This window comes from Onychomys torridus, chromosome 1 (assembly GCF_903995425.1).
Source record: "Onychomys torridus chromosome 1, mOncTor1.1, whole genome shotgun sequence".
In the NCBI taxonomy this organism is placed as follows: Eukaryota; Metazoa; Chordata; class Mammalia; order Rodentia; family Cricetidae; genus Onychomys; species Onychomys torridus.
In genome coordinates this window covers 60290242-60304494 of record NC_050443.1, presented here as the reverse complement: position 1 = coordinate 60304494, position 14253 = coordinate 60290242, and the positions used below count along the sequence as shown (strand labels likewise).

The 14253-nt window shown below is 38.8% G+C and overlaps 1 pseudogene; it reads left to right on the top strand.

The window, feature by feature from the left end:
* The first annotated feature begins 2936 nt into the window (after positions 1-2936).
* The window catches only part of LOC118571713, a 32438-nt pseudogene continuing 21121 nt past the window's right edge, over positions 2937-14253 (top strand).

Below are 14253 nucleotides of genomic sequence, written 5' to 3'. Positions count from 1 at the left end.
CCACAAAAGATCAAGCTTTTCTCTGACCGTCCTCTCTTAGGTGAAAATATTAGCAGCAACATGAACTCAAGCCCTAAGTGATAAGCAGCTACCTTACATAGCGCTGGACCCCTGCAATGGATATAAACAGCCAGCTGGTGGGACATGATAAGGATGCAGGAGTATTTTAATTGGCACTTGTTCTGCACACATACATTAGAACGGTTACAATACCAACGACGTGAATCAGTGACAATTATTCCATGTTAACAAATGACAAATTTCCTTTAATTCTGTATTATGAAGATTAAAAAGTAAGGAAATTACAAAACTACAATCAGAGCCACTTTATTTAAATGCATTAAAATGAATGTTTATTCTTTGAAAATATTGAAAAGCACCACCTTATTTCTGTGGTAGTTGCACATAATATGATGTCGTTTTGAAAAGACAAGAACAGCAAATCTCTGTGAACTCAAGACTCATTTCAGTCTAATAAGACAAAATGGGAATTATTAGGCAGTTAGCATGATAGTATGCTCTATGAAAATTTGACTTGAGTTACAACTTTAAACACAATTATAATTTTTTGTTTTTATTTTTTTCGTATAATTTAACTTGATCATGTATTCCCCTTGCCAAGTTCCTCTCAGGTCCCTCTCCATCTTCCTATCCAGCCAACTTTATGTTCTCTCTATCTCTAAAACTAATACAAAATACACAAAAACAAAAACCAAAACATTCCACAAACCAGTAAGACAAAAAAAAAAAAAAAAAAAAAAAAAAAGCCAAAATAAAACAAACAAAAATCTTAAAAAGAAAGAAACTATGGAGTTCATTTTGAGTTGGTCAACTACTCCTGGGCCCGAGGCCTCCCTGGAGTGTGGCTGATATACACCTCTCAGAGCTGAGACTCCATCTGGTTTAAACTTGTCCAGGCCTTGTGCTTACACATTACAGTCTCTGTGAGTTCATGTTTATCAGTTGTTGAGTCTGGAGTTATTCAACCCCTCAGGCTCTTATAATCTTTTCAGCTCCTGCAGACAGATCCCTCAGCCTTCAGGGGAGAAGTGTGATGCACACATTCCATCGAGCACTGAGTGATCCTAAGTCTTTCATTCTCTGTACAGTGTCTACATTTACTGCAAGAAGAAGCTTCTCTGATGAGTGTTGAGTAAGACACTGGTCTGTGGGTTAGCAGTGTATCATTATGAATCATTTTACTGCTGTGGTTTTTTTTTGTTTGTTTGTTTTTTGTTTTTGTTTTTTGAGACAGGATTTCTCTGTGTAGCTTTGCACCTTGGTAGGCCAGGCTGGCCTCAAACTCACAAAGATCTGCCTGGCTCTGCCTCCCGAGTGCTGGGATTAAAGGTGTGCACCACCACTGCCCGGCTCCTGCTGTGTTCTTTTAGTACAATAATAGTAGTAGGCTGTCCACTAAGGCCCATGACCTATCCAGTCTCAGGTTTTTGGATACTTTAGCAGTGTCAGGTTTGGGTTCCATCACCTAGAGTAGGCCCTACAACCAAAAAAAAAGTGGCTGATTACTCCTGTAACTTTTGTGCCAGTGTTCCACCAGTGTATTTGCAGTGATCTTGCAGACAGGTTGCTGTTATAGGAGCAGAGTTTGTAACTAAGTAACATTTGTGATTATCTTTCCCCTCTAATGGTGTGCAGAGTGCCTTCCAGCACCATAGAATCTGGTCAGTAGAATGAAGCTTATAGTGAGACCCCAGATCTGTTTCTTCAAGTTCAATGACATCAGTGTTGTCAGCAGCAGTAGGGCCTTACAACCAGTTTGTAGAAAGCAAACAATCACCTTGACAACAGCCTGTGATGTTTTGGGATCCCATGGGACCATTTTGTCCAACAATTCCACAAAGTAACCCTTTCCTGGCTGCAGAACTTTTAGTTGTTGACAGAAAATGTCTAGCTAGGGCATTGTCTCCCCCATTAGCTATTGTAATTCGTAATTTTGAAAGTAATCTCATTTCACTCACTCTCTCTGCCTTTTTATTTGTAAAAGTATTCAATTAAATGATATCCAATAGTAATTTCTCCTCTCACTTTTGGAGGGATGTCACTTTTCAGATGGTCACATCCTTAACATTTGAAAATAAAAAGTAAGCTATTGACAGGACAGTTATACATTTAAGGAGGCATTTAGTGTACAAAGTTAATAGTCTTAAATGGTCCAGAAAGCGTGCCAATGGGTCAAGGAACCTTTGGAACAAAGTCCTAGTTCTTGACCAGTCAGATGACCGCCTTGAACCTCCTCTGTCCATACACCTGCTCAAAGACAAGCACCATATTGTATACAGCTGTGTCCTACCCTGACCAATCTTGACCGGCTCAAAGGAGCTGAGAACTTTACAAAATTGGGTTGGATGGTTGAGAACAGGAGAAAACAGGATAAAGTAGAGGACACAGAAAGAGCAGGAGAGATACTAAAGGGAAGGGACGACTGGGGGGGGGGGCGCAGAGTGGGGGAGGAAAGCAGGATCATTGATGTGGGCCTGATGTGGAAAGTTGTGAGAAATGGGTTACGGTGTTTCCATTGCAGAAGATGGATACATAGCCAGGTCTCTGACACTAGGTATGTGTGGAAGCGCTTATAGTTTTTTTGGTGAAGAAGGAGCTAGCTGCCTCTTGGCTCTGTTCTCTCAGCCTCCCACCCAGCACACTTACATTTTTCGTTGGTTTGTTTGGATTGCCTGAAGGTTGATGGTTTCCAAGAGAACCAGACTTTCGATTGAGGTCGTCACAGTCAGTATCCCTGGGCCCGAATTTCCCAATCTGAGGCACTCGATCTCCTGCGTGGCCTCCACAGTTCCACGTGGAACATAAGCTCTAAGCTCGTGGGGCCGCAGGGGGACTGGCAGCGGTCATTGGGAACTGAGGGACCACCGTGAAGGAAGCCAGGAAGCATCAAGGGAGGACGTGAAGCTCAGGCTGTCATGGAACAGTACCTCAGCGCCTGCTCCAAGACCGCCAAACTGGCTGCCAACAAAGCAGCCTCGGGCATCCTGGCTGAGAGCAGTCAGCAACGCGGAGATGTAAGTCGAGTGGCCTCAGGCCAGTGTGGATGTCCTCCGTCTCGGGCCTGGGAAGGGAATCGTCTCACCAGCTCCTGTCTGGCTATAGCAGGGTGTCCTAGGCTGGCTACAGAGAGGCACGCTGTGAGGGTGAGCCCTTCAGACCTTACCCTTTGAGTCTTGGATTTCTATCCTTGTTGCAGGAGGAGATGGGCCAAAGCAAAACACTTACTGAAAGAAAAGACAAGTTATCTGATTCTGTTTCACAGGGGGCACACAAAGCAGAATTCCAGAGGTGGGAGCCGCTCAGCTACTGGATCTTCCTCTTGGAGTCAAGCTGCCGTGATCCCAGGAACTGATACTGTATATTTTACTATGAATATCAGTGAAAAGGTAAGGCAACTTTTTATAATTACATTAATTGTCTTACATTACAATGCTGTACTCTCCTTGCTGTTAGACAATAGAGTATATTAGGAGAATGTGTACTAACAAGCAGACATCTACCACAGGCATTGTTTAGATTGTGAATAAAGCAATTTCATCCAACATGGCTTTATAGAATCATGATCAAAAGGATTTAGATCCTCAGCCCTATTTTAATTTATGTTACATAGCAACACATTAACATTTAATTATAAGCCCTTTATATGCCTGTGTATTGTTTTTTTCTTAGAAACATTTGATTTAAAGGCTATTACTATTTGCTATTGATTAGTACTAGGATTTTAATCAATACTAACTGGGGCTAAATTCTCAATGAAAGACATGCTTTTTTTCTTTTGAACTAAATGCTATCTCATGCAGTAAGTTAAAAAATAGATTTGAAATTATTTTTCATGTTTAGCATTATAAATTTTTGTTTTGTTTTTGTTTTTTGAGACAGGGTTTCTCTGTGTAGCTTTGTGCCTTTCCTGGAACTCGCTTTGTAGACCAGGCTGGCCTCAAACTCACAAAGATCCGCCTGCCTCTGCCTCCCGAGTGCTGGGAATAAAGGTGTGTGCCACTTCTGCCTGGCTAGTATTATAATTCTTATAGATAAAACAAAACAAAACAAAAACCTCCCTGCTTCTGTGATGATGAACCCCATGGTCAGCTTAGCCCTCTACCTCCCTTCATCGCTTCAGAATGAATTCTTCCAGTCGATATGTTTTAAGCCCATGTAAACAAACAACCATCACTCCTTATTTTTGTCCAATTTGTCTCCAAACTTACTCTTCTTTCTTCCTAATTTGTTAATCTGAGTCATTCTAGAGTATCACTAATATATTTTTGCTTAGAATTCACATTTCTTTATGTTGAATCATTACACTCATCATTAGTATTAAATTCTATGATACTGTCTACTTCCCTTAAAATGCTTAGATTTTTGTCCCATCCTAACCTCCTCCAGTTCTTGACTAAATAGTTCTGAAGAAGACTAATTATATTTTTGTTAAGTGGTTACTTCAATTAATATTGAGAAATGTGTTTGTCATTGTTAAAAGTCAACACCTAAAAAGAGTTGACACTCAAATGTCACCTAAGAGACAACCACTTCCTTCCTTGATGTTTATTTCCTGTAATGATGTGTACCTCTTATCTCGTCCAATTCCCACTGAATCAGACTTTAAACTACAGGGGGACTGGTGTTCTCTGGGAAGCTTTGGTAGTCTTTCAATCCACTTTTCTGATTAGACCTTTTGAAAGGTATTGAACTGGTGGCATTAAGACCTCAGCGACTTAACAAAATGTTAAGTGTTTTACGCAAAGGAAGAGCTACTCTGCTATCATGCCCCCTTAGGCTTTCCTTTTTGCCTTCTGCCTCCTAGTTCTTTTTAGACCCCTACTCCACCTGATTCTCCAGGATTCAAGATAGAACTGAACTTGTAAAATGGACAAAGAACACAAACTGGTGCCTTCAAGACCCTCTGAATTGGTGCATAATGTTGTGTGGTACTGTGAATTGAATTAGAAGCCTACAAACAAGGGCACATGACCTCTGCTTTTCCAGCTCCCCCCACATACTCCAACATCATCAGCTGGTCTCTGACTTGGCATTGTATTAGTAAACATTAAAGCTGAAAGAATGCAGAGACAATATTAGCACATTTTTACACATTCTTCTTTCACTTACCTTTTCATCTTCAGAAGTGCTTGTACAAGCTATTGTCATTATTCCCCCTTTGAAAAAGTAACTGAGAACTCACACCAAAACCTTCCTCTGATGTTTTAGTTAATAAATGAGATTAAATAACTTAGGTGTTTCCTTCATAGTAAAAAAAAGTAGGGAATCATGAACATTAGTTGGCTGTCTTTCCATTCTTTTATATGGTTATGTTTATTATGCTATTTATATGATAACAATTATGTTTATATGTTAACATTCATTGTATGAAGTTGTGTTTGCTGTGAACACAGTACAAAAACCATTTTCTGTAAATATGCCTTAAAATTGATATTTCGATATGTGGAATTATGTAACATAGACATGGATTTTCTTTATGAGTATGATACTCACAGTGCTTTGGGTTTGTTAAAAGTCCCAAGACAGTATGATTCTTTATCCTTAGTATTTAGCATCTAACTTCTACACTGTTTTCATGCACTATTTCCATTTAATTTTGGTAAAAGATTTTTCCATTATTTTCTTCACTTTCAGATGATTGAAACAGAATAATTATTATCCTTTTCCCTTTTGGTATAGTGTCTTGATCTAAAGAGAGAAAGAAAAGATGGAGTCCAAGCATTGGCTTTATTTCTTTTTCGAGACAGGGTTTCTCTGTGTAGCTTTGCGCCTTTCCTGGAACTCACTCTGTAGCCCAGGCTGGCCTCGAACTCACAGAGATCCACCTGTCTCTACCTCCTGAGTGCTGGGATTAATGGCGTGTGCCACCACCACCCAGCGGCTTTATTTCTTAAAGCAAATCATACACTATTCCCTTCTCTCTGTTTCTGTCTTGTGGCCATAAGGTGACAACGCATCAAGGAAAGAACTGATTGAGTGAGGCTGACTGTTTAAATTACCTCACATGGATGAAGGAAGAAGGGAAACTTACCTGAGTAAATCTGCCTGTTGCTTGCTTATTCCCAGCCCAAGTTTAAACTGCATGTTTGGTTTTTCAGTCATGTCAGCAGGTTAATTAAAAGTGAAAATACATTAATTTATATTTGTAATATTTTAATATCTGTGTATGCAGCCTTTTAGACCTTTCTATGGTTTTAACCTGAGTGATCCTTACTGTCGACTTTTGGATACCCAATATAACAGACTCCATGATCCACATTTAGAACATACTATAAGCGCAAAGATATTCTGAGAAGGCTAAAGAAAGGCAGCCGCATCACCATCAATAACAAATGAGTCGAAGGTTGCTTTGCTTACTTAATCAATGAAAACAGACTATTTCGTGTTTGCTCCCCTACCCTAAGGGGAAGCCAGTCTCTTGATGCAAAAACATTGCTCTCACTTCTAATGGAATAAGAAATAATTTCTTCTAGATCCAAAAATGAGTGCCCATTGCTCTGGAACACAGATTTAGGTTACCCCAAATTCCATGATCTAATGTGGAAGTAACATCATGAAGTTTTATAAAACTGAACAAAGAAAATCATAAATCTGTCTTCACCTTTTTTTTTTTTTCTGGAGCTGAGGACCAAACCCAGAGCCTTCCGCTTGCTAGGCAAGTGCTCTACCACTGAGCTAAATCCCCAAGCCAGAAAATCATAAATCAAGAGACCATTAAAATATGTTGATGGAAACATCAGAGAAATGGGTATAGCAAAGAAAGAAGTCTCAGCTACATGCGTTGGGTGCTATGTGAACAGCATTCTTAGCCCTTTGATGAGTAGAAAATAGGGTTTTGTTAGTAGATTAAAAGGTTGTTGTTGTTGTTTTTCGAGACAGGGTTTCTCTGTGTAGCTTTGTGCCTTTCCTGGAACTCACTTGGTGGCCCAGGCTGGCCTCGAACTCACAGAGATCCACCTGCCTCTGTCTTCCAAGTGCTGGGATTAAAGGCATGCGCACCACCGCCTGTCTTAAAAGTTGTTTCGTTTTGGGTGTCTTTTATTTACAATTTATTTAACTTTTAACCCAGCTCTTCTACAAGAGCAACAAGTGCTCTTAATTTCAGAACCATCTGTTCAGCCCCCTGAAGTAGCAATCTTAAACACTGCTACATCATATATTCCTTAGAAAATAGTATACTAATAATATTTCCATAATATTGAAATGCCAAGGAATAAAGACATCAGTTTCACAATTGTTAGCACTGTAGTAATGTCTTCTTCTACCAAGCAGAAAACATATGAATACATATATGCACACACACACACACACACACACACACACACACACACACATACACATATATATATATTTGCTTTTACTCATCTCTAAGTCATATTTAAGAATCTCATAGTCATCGTGGGCTGGTAAATCTCCATCAATGTATTTATGCCGGTATGCATTCCTCCAGAAAGGAAACTACATGCTCCATTAGATTATGGTGCAAGTTTCCTTCCTTCAAAAATAAAAAATAGCCAGGCAGTGGTGGCACATGCCTTTAATCCCAGCACTGGGGAGGCAGAGCCAGGAGGATCTCTGTGAGTTTGAGGCCAGCCTGGGAAAGGTGCAAAGCTACACAGAGAAACCCTGTCTCGGAAAAAAAACAAAAAACAAACAAAAAAAGACCCAAATAAATAAATAATAAATAGTCTCTCCAAGTATGTCTTTTAAGTTAAAGGCGGAATATTTCAGAAATAATTATCTCCGTCTTCTCCTCCATGTCTTCTAAATACCACAGACAGACTAACAAAGACTTACCTCCTCTTGAGCATGAAAGGATATTTGATCTTGGCTACTTCTATTATCACTACTAATAATATGTCTTATTACATTTTTAAGCTTCTATAAAGAAGAAAAAGAAGCAGTTTGATGATATAAAAATAGTTTATCCTGATGGTGACCAGGAATCATTTAAAGGAATATCAGGTAATTGAGTATGTTAGTAAACATCAAATATTTAGAGAAGTGATTTTGGGGAAAACTGAGTTGGTGGTGACCTTCACTTGAATGCACATGAAGCTTTGGTTTATTCGGAGGAATTACTGGTTTTTGAGGCTGCCTGCCATGTACTGCTTTCAGAATTTAATTATCTCTAGATAACTCCTTTAGTGTTTTCAACTGGTCATTGAGCTCTCACTTAAGAACAGCTAGATGCAGGATTTATTGATTATAGATACAAATTGGCTGATTATAATGTGCTTTATATTCTCAGAATGATTTTAGAAAGCTCAGGAATATTTCGGAAGCTATATTCATTGGCTCCAAGCTACAGTGGACATTTATTGAGTATCACTTTCTACCATGTTAGGCTGGATCACTTTTTGTTCTTCCTTGAAGCTCACCAGATTATACCATGAGCCCCAAACAAGAAGTACTCTAACAATAAACATGAAAACGAAAAACATTGAAACAGAATACTACGACACTTCTTTCACTAATAACTCTCAAGTTGCAGTTAAATTTGGAATAACCTTGAATCTTACCTTACTGATTAAAACCTAAGAAAACAAAGTCCAAAAAAAAAAAAAAAAAAAGAAAGAAAAGAAAAAGAAAAAGAAAAGAAAACAAAGTCCAAGTGTAATCTGCTTGCTTTTTACAAACTCCAGAAACCCGGCAAAAGGACAATGCTACTAATCTTCTGCTGTCTAGTCTGTCACAGGACCCTCTGAATTTGAGCTTGTCCATCTCTGTGACGCCTTTAATGAGAATGACCTCCATAGGCTCGTGTATTCGAATGTTTGGTCCCTAGTTAGTACAACTGTTTGCAAAGGGTTAGTGGGTGTGGCCTTGTTGTAAAAGGGGTGTCACTGGGGGTGGGGCAGATCTAGGTTGCAAAAGCCCACCTCAGCCCCAGTTAGTTTTTCTCAACTTCCTATTAGAGTTTGGGCAACCTACCATGGTCCCTAAGGAAATCTCCCTCTCCCTCTCCTGACAGTTATCAGAGCTAACTCTGGCTACTTCAGGCTTTAGTACTCTTGAACATGTCTTTTGTGGTTATGGTTGTTGTTTTCAGGGTCTCATCTTGCAGTCCTGCTTGGCCTCAAACTTCTGGCAATCGCTCTGCCTCAGCTTCCCTCGTCCTGCTCTTACAATCGTAAGCCACCAGACCACTATGCCTATTTGCAAGTTCGTTTCCATCCTGGCTATTGTTTTTACTCTGCTTTCTGAGCAGTTTTATCAGATATATTCTAGGTTATAATATTATTTTTCTTCAGAATAAACAGTGAGTCATCACTGTACCTCCTTCATTGGAATATAACATTCTTGTTACTACATCCTAACATCTTCTCCTTCAGAATTTTCTCATGTACTACATTTATATACATCCAATATCAAATTAGATAATGTGGTAAATTCCCCCCCCCTTTTTTTTTGGTTTTTTGAGACAGGGTTTCTCTGTAGCTTTGTACCTTTCCTGGACTAGCTCTGTAGACCAGGTTGGCCTCGAACTCACAGAGATCCACCTGCCTCTGCCTCCCGAGTGCTGGGATTGCAGGCGTGCGCCACCACCGCCCGGCAAATTTTCCCTTTAATTATGAAATATATTCTGCAAACTTATTGAGGGAAAATGTATTGTTTACCGTGATTGTTACCATCGCTTTTCCCTTTAATACGTTTTTCCAGATTATCTTTCTGGTGCTATTTCATTCACCTCGGTCTTCTGTAGTGTCTCTCTCTTTTTTTTTTTTTTAAGTTTATTTAATTTTATTTTATGTGCGTTGGTATGAAGGTGTCAGATCCCCTGGAATTGGAGTTAGAGGCTGTTGTTGGGCTGCTGTGTGGGTGCTGGGAATTGAACCCGGGTCCTCTGGGAGAGCAGCCAGTGCTCTTAACCACTGAGCCATCTCTCCAGCCTCTGCAGTGTCTCTTTTATACCAGTCTTTCTAGCATCAAATGGGCCTAGTTTTTTGCTGCTGCTGTTGATTTTAATGTCATAATCTCTTTATCTTTACTGCTGAAATTTATTACTCTCATTTAAAAGAGACTTTAGGTTGACAGCTGATTGTTTTTATACTTTAAAATAGCCATCCGGGACTAGGGAAACGGCTCAGTCTTTGAAGCTTTGTCTGATAGGTACAAGGACCTGAGCTCAGATTCCCAGCAGTCATGTTAAAGTCCCAAGTTCCTAACTCCAGTGCTAGGGTGGGTGGGGCAGAGATAAACGGATACCTGGGCCTCAGAGGCCAGCTGAATAGATGAGCTCCATGTTCAGTAAGAAACTCTGGTTCCTGATATTAAAATGGAGCCTGATCAAAGTAGACACTCATCATTGACCTCAGGCCGCCATATTCCTGAACACACACTTGAATACACACCATGTAGATATATGTACACCATCATGGACATGTACACAACAAACACACACACACACACACACACACACACACACACACACACACACACACACACGCCTACACACAGGTGAAATATTCTAGTTCATTGTTTTTTCATAATTCTGACAAAATACCTATAATATTTTAATTACTCTTCATATAATATTTCTAATATGATACTATATATAGTCTTCTGTGCATTGCTTTTTAAAATCAGCATTGATTTTTACCCCCTTTGGCAGATATTTTTATAGTTTTTAAGGATTTTCAAGCTTTTCCTAGTAAATAATTCCAATACAAATGAAAGTGAGGATATGACAGTGAAGCTTTGTGTGGCCATGACAACCATTGTCAACAATCCATGAGCCATTTTACCTATGGCTTCAACCTTTGTTGTGGTATTATGCAGGCTAATAAACTTATCTGGGGTCAGAAAGCAGGACGGCCACAATATTAAACATGAGAATAGGCAGTGGTAGCATACACCTTTAATCCTAGCATTCCAGAGACAGAAATACCTATGGATCTCTGAGTTCAAGGCCACATTGGAAACAGCCAGGCATGGTGACTCATGCCTTTAATCCCAGAAATCCAGCCTTTAATCCCAGGGAGTGATAGCAGAAAGCAGAAAGGTATATAAAGCGTGAGGACCAGGAACTAAGTTAGTTAAGCATTTGGCTGGTTTAGCATTCAGGCTTTGGAGCAGCACTTCAGCTGAGAACCATTGAGATGAGGACTCAGAAGCTTCCAGTCTGAGGAAACAAGACCAGCTGAGGAACTGGCGAGATGAGGTAGCTATGGCTTGTTCTGCTTCTCTGATCTTTCAGCATTCACCCCAATAACTGGCCTTGGGTTTGATTTTATTAATAAGTACCTTTAAGATTCATGCTATACTTTGTCTGTTGCCAAGTTGTTTTGAAGACCATCACACTTCTAACATCATCATCAATATTTCAATATGTATTCTAAAAAAATAAGGAACATTTTAAAAATATGATATAAAAATACCATCATCACATTATATATACTAAAAATTCATAATCCCATATTATCAAATAATTAAGCAGTGTTTATATTTTCAAACTATTAAATGTCAAAAATCTTTTCAAGTGCATAAGTCATGTTAGCAACATAGCCAATCTAAAATACGCTAATTTTTGTATTCCATAAAAACAGACTGTGTGCTTACTGTTATAACATGGAGTAGACATGATTTATTTTTCATTCCCATATAGAAGATAGACAAATGCTTCTGAAGACTCCAAAATACATGTACTGTATCTGTTTGGAGAAATAATTTGAAATAATTTAATCAGTTTTCAAAATATATAGCAGAGTTATGAATACCACACTGGTTTTTTTTTCCCAAAACTTTTCATGAGATATGACTAAATAACAATTCAATAACTTTAATTTTAAACTTGACAGGTGGTGGTGGTGGCGGCGGCGCACGCCTGTAATCCCAGCACTCGGGAGGCAGAAGCAGGTGGATCTCTGTGAGTTCGAGGCCAGCCTGATTTACAGAGCTAGTCCAGGACAGGATCCAAAGCTACAGAGAAACCCTGTCTTGAAAAAAAAATTAAACTTATCTAAGTTATGAATGTTGGGAAATAATTTATATAGTTTCTTAAGGCATATAAATAAAATGAAATTTTATGCTCAAAATATTTTTTCCTAGTGTGAAATAAACCAGCTTAAAACAGTCTGAAATTCTGAATAGATTCCCTTTTTTATTTTCTTATAAATCATGCTAGTACTATACTTACATAATTATAATTGTTTAATATAAAAAATTGAATGCTATCCCCACATCTCCCAAATATGGAATAAACATTTATCTGACTTAATTTTTATCTGATTATCTTCTTTCTAGGTAACATCTGAAGGACTAAATGGTGTAATTCAAAATATATGATGCTGGAGTAGCTACAGTAAACAGGATATTATATCCAGCCATCATAAAATATGAAGAAAGAGTGCAGAGTAATACTCATCCGGTGTCTGATGACTCAGACCTTTCTTTGGATAGTTCAAGTTTCTATAGTACGTGCAGTGCTACATACCCAGGGCATTTCAAGCAGATCCATGTGTATTTGCCGGGGTCAGGCCAGTGAAGAAACCACCCACACCTTTGAAACTTCCTTCTGCACATGTGGCAAGAAGTTATTGGCACAACATATCAAATGAGAGGACAATCTATATCTTCACAAGCCAATTACAACAAAACCAGCTTGGAATATCCATTTCCTAAGATAGGAAGTAGTAAATCTGATAGTCACCTTTTAACAGCATTAAAAACAAGCACTAAAAAATCTAAAGACGTTACCACAGAAAAAGATAGTTTAGAGATTCCGTTGCTATATGACAAAAAAGCAAAGGCCTTGGATCAGATGAAAAATTTAAAGAATGTTTTTGTAAACTTTAAATTTCTCAAGAAATAATGTCTGACTTAACCCAGGTCATTCTTTCTCTTTCTTCTGTGACTGCTGAAGTTTTTGTTGACCAATGTGATCCAGAGAGAGAAGACTTGCTCTCAAATGTTGATATATGCTCAGTAGCTTCAGAGAGTGTGGAGAATATCCTGGAAAGACTGGAGTCCGCCATTGAGAAAAAATGTGCACAGATGTTTTCACAAGATTTGACAGTTGATACCAAAAAAAGTTGCTCAGTTAGTGCTGACTATTTCTCGTCCTTAGATACAAAACCTTTAGAAGATACACCGACTTCTACCTTGGAGCCAATGTGTGATATTGCAGAAGATATGGTACATGCCATTCTAGAGAAGCTGATGACTCTTGCATCTTATAAGAAAAGTGAACTTCCTCTTGAAGACCTAACTAAACATTTCCTCCAACAAATTAAGACAGAGCCAACTTTTGATAAATTCCATCAAAAAACTGACCAAAAGAAATCTAGTCCTGAATCTGATGCTGCTGATCTCATTGTGAAAGAAGAAATGCAAAACTTAATGTCAAATATTTTTTCACAGTCTTGTCTAGCTGGTTATGTAGAAGAAGCAATAAGCACTATACTAGGCTATGTACAAACTGAACGTAATAATGAGAGACTAATTGCATCTGAAGAAACAGTAGTACTTCTTCAGCTACTGGATGATGTTTTAACTCAACTTTACCAGGGGTCAGCAAAAGCAGGTGTTAAAAAACAGAGACAACCTCGAATAAGAACTCTTCTTGATGCTGAAGAAAAGTGTAGACTCACTACACTAGCTCATTTAATGGTCTTAGAACTAAAAGACCATTTCCCCCTGTTAATTTCCCAGACATGGTTCTTTTTTTTTTGTTGTTGTTTGTTTTTTTTTTGGTTTGATTTTCGAGACAGGGTTTCCCTGTGTAGCTTTGTGCCTTTCCTGGAACTCACTTGGTAGCCCATGCTGGCCTCGAACTCACAGAGATCTGCCTGGCTCTGCCTCCTGAGTGCTGGGATTAAAGGTGTGCACCACCACCGCCCAGCTAGGCATGGTTCTTTATTCTGGAGATGAGGAGGAAGAAATAGATAATCTTGTGAGAAGTGTGCTTGATTCATCCTTCAGTGATGAACGAATAAAACCACAAGAGCAGATTCCTAATCAATGGCCTGCAAGGAGAGACACTTGTTTTGAATCCAAAAGGAGCAATAACCTACCAACAAAACCTTCTCAAAGCAAACTTGGATCTCATTACTGCAGGTTGGAGTTCTCTCTTAGAAGTGAAGGCATTATGAAGACAGAACACTGCTTGACTAATGGTGTTCAGCTTTCAGCTGAGATCAAAAGCATCAAATACAAAAGGATTCAGAAAACATAGTTCAGCACATTTTAACAGAAATGCTCAAGGATATGTTTTCTGTTTCATCTCATCAC